This window comes from Penaeus vannamei, chromosome 35 (assembly GCF_042767895.1).
Source record: "Penaeus vannamei isolate JL-2024 chromosome 35, ASM4276789v1, whole genome shotgun sequence".
NCBI classification, from domain to species: domain Eukaryota; kingdom Metazoa; phylum Arthropoda; class Malacostraca; order Decapoda; family Penaeidae; genus Penaeus; species Penaeus vannamei.
Window position 1 is genome coordinate 11,531,512 of NC_091583.1, and position 7,500 is coordinate 11,539,011.

The following is a 7,500-nucleotide window of genomic DNA, read 5'->3' on the forward strand; positions in this document are numbered from 1 at the left end:
TATTTTGATGACGTCACAAAAGTTACTGATGCTTTGTGAATCAGGTCGATCATTTTGGTCTTTTAAATTTTCGAAAAGGATGGAAAAATGATTTTAATGTTTATATTTCCATTGAACAATCATCAAAACAGACGCCATGACACCTCGAGTTCCTACTGATCCAGCTTTTCCCAACAATAAACCGCAACATTTCGAGCTACACTGAAACCTTCGCACGATAAAACCATTCTCGGTTTTGACGTCGTTGCCATTGTTTATCACACCTTTATTTTCTTCTTTCCTTTATTTCAAGCCTTAAATTTTTTTGACCATTTACATTGCTTAATCGTGGTATAACTTTTTTTTTTTATTTACTCCAGTTCCTTGAAATACTTGGGTTTAATTCTTTTGTAATTCACGCAAATCTTTATTGAATATTTAGTGCATTATGCATGATTGATTGCTATAAATAAAAAAATCTCTTCTTTCTGTATCTAAAATATACATACATACATACATACACACACACACACACACACACACACACACACACACACACACACACACACACACACACACACACACACACATATATATATATATATATATATATATATATATATATATATATATATATATTCTTGGATATATAATTTACCTTCTAATCCAACGTGCAGTGCGGAATGATCGGTGAGCAATATACTCACACCCCCTGCCTGTCTAATGATCGTTAATCAATCACTCAAGAGCAAGTGAATAAAGAAATTCACGTTATAGTTCCCTGAGCAGCAAGGTCATGGACAAGCCGGCAGTTCAGGAATCAAGGGACTGCTGTATCAACTCGGGATTTCGGCGAGAACGAATCGGGAATAACTTGTGCAGCGTGTGAATGGTTCTGCTTAAAACATTATTCACTTATTTGTGACGAAAGCAGGCACGCGCGGTGGAACGTGCGAAATGCTCTTTCAATACTGTCACTTTTTTTGAGTCCGTTTGTATGCTGAATAAAATAGTGAAAATATAAGACAAAATCCACAGTTCAATATTCATTTTCTTTTTTTCTGAATAACTTGTAGGTATCGTATGTATGGGCTTCTCAGTAACTGACATCTACTAAATAAAGAATATAACTTTGAATTCACTGTTTATATGAGGCATATAAAAACATGGCTGTACTGTGCCAGTTTCACAAGTAATTCCACACCAGCCTTTTATTTAGTGTGAAATCCTAGAATGTGTCTAAAAACAGAATGGGAACGAACTTTGATAAATCATCCGGTCTGTAGTAGAATACATAAAAACAAGAAATAATGTTAATAAATTTATATTTCATGAGAGAGTCGCCTCATTCCCCCATTCTTCATACTTTTTTCACTCGTGATACACATTTCTCAAATGTCAGCATGAGAACAGCATATAGTTGGGGCCGAATTAATGTCAGCTGATCCCTCGACCCTCTCAGCGACGCTCCTTCGGCTCTTCCGGTGGTGCCTCCTAATGGAACCCATTTATCCCATCCAGTAGCACCCCTTTCGGCCCTTCCAGGGATGTACCTTATATATATATATATATATATATATATATATATATATATATATATATATATATATATATATATATATATACATATATATATATATATATATATATATACATATATATATATATATACATATATATATATATATATATATATATATATATATATATATATGTATGTGTATATATATATATATGTATGTATGTATGTATGTATATATATATATATATATATATATATATATATATATATACATATCCTAGATACAGGCAGCAAAGAAAGTTTTTTTTTTTCTTTACAATAGGAATCAGGCATCATGCATGCTATCCTGCCCCCTTCAAAGCACTGCAGCCATTTAGAAATGTGATTTTTTTATATTACCGAGTTGGAGTCGGTAGTTCCTGGGAATTCACTGGAAAGTAGCATCTATGAATACGCCATACTATATATAATTAACGTGTCACATAAATCCCTTGTTATGCCAGGTGCCAAACCCAAAATAATTCGAGTGCCACTTTTTATTCCAGCTATTATCTTGAGGGACAAAAAGGTGAGATTGCGTTATTTAAAACTGTAACTGGTATCATACACCTGTGCGTTAAGTTTATTTTCCTTATTAAATCAAATTATTACCATCATGAAATAAGAGTTATTTAAGAATTTTCAGTCTCTTATTCATATGTTACTGACCTTCATGGCGATCATAATTTCACAAGGTAATGATTCCTCCCTCCCGCGGGTCATGAGTTCGACACCCTTGAATAAAGCGCAGTATTGCACAAAGGCGGTGCAGAAATCCAGCTCATTTTCCTTTTCTTCTACCTTCCTTATCTAGTTATCAGTGTTTATCAGTCATCGCCTTATGACATTTACAATCAAATTTTAGTTACATTTCTTCTCGTGCTATAAAGGCAAATTTATGAGAGGTGCGTGGGCGTGAAGAGTAAAGACCGCTAAATGAAAGACTACGGGCTTCTAAAGTACCATAAATGAAAATAAATTGGGTTGACTGGCACAGTATATTAGTCGTATATTGAATACAATATCGTGTGTAGTAATATACTGTAAAATACATAGTTCTGGAGTGTTGGGGATCCAATGCAATCGTGTAGACACTTGAATTGTTTATATTACCGAGTAGTTGGGTGATGAGGACTGAGTTGTGGAAAATAACTTTCCCACGTCAAAAGTACATAGAATCACGCGGCGATGAGTTCTATGAATAACTTATAATGGCGTATATACTACGAATGCTTTTGTCCTTTTTTCGCGTTAGTTTTGATAACACTTAAAGACATAATGACTATAAACACTCAGCATTCCTTTCCCAAACACTAACACGCAAAGCCAAACGAGTCATGTCGATTAGCACTTACGATGTACTTCTCTATTCCTTTTGTCCTGCTTATTATTACTCATGGCGCGAAAAATGATAATACAAAGGTATCCCGAGTAGTAAGGCAATTCGAGCAAAAACTAAGCCGTTTGTTAATGAAGATAATGTTTTGTTTTACTAAGAGAAATATGTTGACGGCGAAGATATTCTTCATATGTTTTGATTAATTTTGTCTTCCATGATTCAGTCAGCACGCATGTTTGCATGAGTTTATCTCTCTCTCTCTCTCTCTCTCTCTCTCTCTCTCTCTCTCTCTCTCTCTCTCTCTCTCTCTCTCTCTCTCTCTCTCTCTCTCTCTCTCTCTCTCTCTCTCTCTCTCTCTCTCTCTCTCTCTCTCTCTCTCTCTCTCTCTCTCTCTCTCTCTCTCTCTCTCTCTCTCTCCTCTCTCTCTCTCTCTCTCTCTCTCTCTCTCTCTCTCTCTCTCTCTCTCTCTCTCTCTCTCTCTCTCTCTCTCTCTCTCTCTCTCTCTCTCTCTCTCACTCTCTCTCTCTCTCTCTCTCTCTCTCTCTCTAAGATACAAACGAAATCCAGACCTTTGGATAACAATCAGAAAAACGCTTGCTTTCTCACACTGTACCAATAAACTTGCTTATCACTCTAAAAAAACAACATGCTTCAGAAGCCTCAAATGAAGAAACGTTACAGAAGAGAATTACCAGGGGCATGTATAGGAGACTGAAAGAGAATGTGTGTTCACCAACGACAAGTATACGGTGCTAGGATAAGTCGTCTCCAACATGGGTTTGACGGGGGAAAGGAGTGGGTTAAGGCCTCAAAATCGAAAGCCAACGAAGACTACAGAAAAGTAGATTTAGGGAAGGGGAAATTTTGGTAAAAAAAATAATGGTATTATTGGAAATGCAACCCCACACCTAATTTAAAGAATCTGAGCTTACCATATGGTAGAACACATCATTCTATGATGCTTTTCATTTACACCATTTACTGTGCAAATTGATAATAACGGAGTTATAGAGGGTATAAAATCCACGATTCCCAGGAGCCGCAGTAACCTTCCGCCTCCAACCCCGCGGCAAAATGACAAAAAGTCTTTAAGAGCGACGGCAAATCGGACGGATTTGTAGCGGATGACGTATGCGAGGGAAATCAAATAAGCCAATTAGATTCGTGCGTGAACGTGACGTGAACATAGACACTCAATAGAACCAATCAGATATGGAATAGATCATCACGTGACAATAGAAGCTTGGCCTAGGAGAAGGCAGTTGAAATTCAAATCAATTCCATCATGGCTAGACAGTGTTTAGGTTGTGAGAACAATTATTTCGATTTCACCGCGAAATATCAACAAAAATAACGAAGCAAGCTTACTAAATCTTCGAGATCACGGTGAACTACCAGTGGAAGTACAATGCCCGCACTATAAAATATCCTGTCATTACAGAAATGACACACCAGTGGGTTTGTGGTGTATGGAAAAAAATAAACGAAACGAAGACAGCAGTGTAGCTTTGCTGTAAGTGATCCCAATTCCCGCCAACAAACGACCTGGAATACCCCGACGATCCCAGTGCCAGCCTGACACGCCTGGAGTTAAGGCCGAAGGTAAGATGTGGTTCAAACTGTTCCTGGGTCTGGGCTTTCTCCTGCCGGAATATACCAGGTGAAGATTTTGTAGATCAGGCGGGGGGGGGGGGCTCTATCCTGCCGGAACATACGAGGTGAAGATTTTGTAAACCAAGCGGGGGATAGGGGTGAGGGGGGTGGGGCAGCAGCCCTGCCCTTGAAAGGGGGTTTAAGGGGGGGCGGAGCCTCCAATTCATCCCGGAAATTTATTAATATACGATACTTGCTAGTATTCTACCGATATTTCTCGAAATTCCCTATGTAGGCCTATCATACCCTCTCCAGCTATCGGGACCAATATCGTAGTTATGCTTCGTTTGCGAAGGAAATGAGTGCTAGATTCGTTCAAAACACGACGAAAGCTATTAGAAAATTATTCTATTCACCCCCAAAATGGTGTGGGGTTGCATTTCCAAATTTACCATATTTTTCCTCCAGGTTTTGTGCTCCCCTAGAAAATTACTGATCTCCCCTCCCCCTGTTTAAGAACCACTGGGTAAGACATGTAAGATATGGTGCGGTACAATTTGCCATTGCCTCAGCGCCAATGGCAAATGATGCATACGTATTCATAGAAAGACGGGTAACTACATATATATACACGCCTACATACATACGTAACTAGATAAGATATGTTTTGCATATTAGGACATTAATCACAAAGGCGTGTAACTTTTGAGTAAAAGAAAAAAAGGTTACCAGCAAATACGTTTCTCGGAATATTATAGATTGGCGCCAGAGTAAATGAAAGTTTACATCAGGGCTCCCTTTTGTACCACTGGAAAGAAGACGATATCTCAATAAATAATTCAAGAAGGCGGAGACATGATGATAAAGGAGGCAAATATATAACAGTTATATATATACCCTTATTACGGACCTTGGCTATTTTTCTCAGTAATGCGTTCTAGAATGCGCGGACAGTACTTGAATGGATAATATATACAAATATATATACACATATACATACATATGTGTATGTATGTATATATATATATATATATATATATATCTATATATATATATATGTATATATATATATATATATATATATATATATATATATATATATATATATATATGTATGTATGTATGTATGTATGTACACACACACACACACACACACACACACACACACACACACACACACACACACACACACACACACACACACACACACACACACACACAGACACATATATATATATATATATATATATATATATATATATATATATATATATATATATATATGAATAAATGTAAACATACATATATATATATATATATATATATGTTCATATATATTCATATATAAATGTATACATATATATGTTTACACACACATGTATATATGCACACACACACACATACACACGCACACACACACACGCACGCACACACACACACACACACACACACACACACACACACACACACACACACACACACACACACACACACACACACACACACGCGCGCGCGCGCGCACACACACACATACACACATATATATGTAAATGTATATGTATATGTATATATATATATATATATATATATATATATATATATATATATGTATATGTATATATATATATGTATATCTATATATATATACATATATATATATATATATATATATATATATATATATATATATATATATATATATGTATATATAACATATATACACACACACACGCACGCACGCACACACACATTAATATATATATATATATATATATATATATATATATATATATATATATATATATATATATATATTTATATATATATATATATATATATATAAATGTACATATATATATATATATATATATAGATATATATATATATATATTTGTATATATATAGATAGATCGATATATACATATTCATACATATATATATATATATATATATATATATATATATATGTATGTTTATATATGTACATATAGATATTTACGCCGGCGGGTCTCGGGTCCTGAAAAAAATGCTTGGCTGGAGGCGACGCCTGCCTCGGATGCGCGGGGAATTACGAGGGAAATCCTTCGTCAGCTCAGCGACCACAGGGGAGACATCGCTCGCCTGGGATACGCGGGGAAGTGCGGATGTGGAGTCGGCCTCGGGCATGAACGATACAACCATAAATTGGACGCCAACAGTCCCGAATGTGCAAGTAACTACCGAGGGAGGTGCGTCCTCGGATTTAGCAAAAACAAAAGTAGGGTCGCACGTCGTGGCAACAGGAGCCGCAGGCCGTGACGCAGGCGTGGCTGGCTCGGCAATGGGCACGCATAGATTCTGAAATGCAACATACTTAGTCGGTGTTTGTGGCTCGGCAGCGGACACGCATAAATTCTGTAATGCAGCATAATTAGTCGGTGTGGCTGCCTCGGTAGCGAGTACGTAATATTCCTGAAAGATAATGTTACTGGGTATGTATGGCAACGAAATGACGAAGAGGAAGACAATACACGTTATTTGGAGGACTAAGATCGTACATAAATACGCTATGCATGGCAACCTTGTGTTGTGAGATTTTGTAACGGACGAAATAATGGACGGGGAGGTCTTCCTGCACGATAGGGGCGTCGACATCGACGAAAAGACGCGAGATACAAAGGCATGCGATGTCTGAGAGTGTTGCCGTGAGAACAGTAGTAAACATCCGTGAACAATCCATCAGTGTCAGAAATGCTGAGGTCAGGGCATTGGGTCTCGGTCATGTCGTGGTGTGTGTAAGAAGCACAAAGTTCCGTATCAGTAAGCAATGGTGTGAATAAAGTTTTCCTTATAGTGTGATGTAATAAGGTATCAAGAACTTTACTTTCTGTGTGGGAAAAGTCAGATAAAACGGGAGGGAAACTAGGGGGATGGAACGATGCGGGAGGGGAGCTGGGGAAGGAGTGTGGTGTCATTCATGAGTTCGTATGTTTGTTCGTACATGATCGTGTTTTCTTGTGTTTTCTGCAAATGTGATATCAGTCAGACC

General features: G+C 37.2%; 1 protein-coding gene across 5 annotated transcripts in view; it reads left to right on the forward strand.

Moving 5' to 3' along the window:
* The first annotated feature begins 4,145 nt into the window (after window positions 1-4,145).
* The window catches only part of LOC113801780 (glutamate receptor U1), a 22,668-nt gene continuing 19,313 nt past the window's right edge, over window positions 4,146-7,500 (forward strand). For 3 of the 5 annotated variants that reach the window (XM_070114363.1, XM_070114361.1, XM_070114365.1), the window contains exon 1: window positions 4,148-4,481. The gene's annotated coding sequence lies outside the window, so the exon portion shown is untranslated. Of the gene's footprint in view, window positions 4,482-7,500 lie in introns of all 5 variants that reach the window. The other 2 variants (XR_011398155.1, XR_011398156.1) reach the window with 1 other exon arrangement.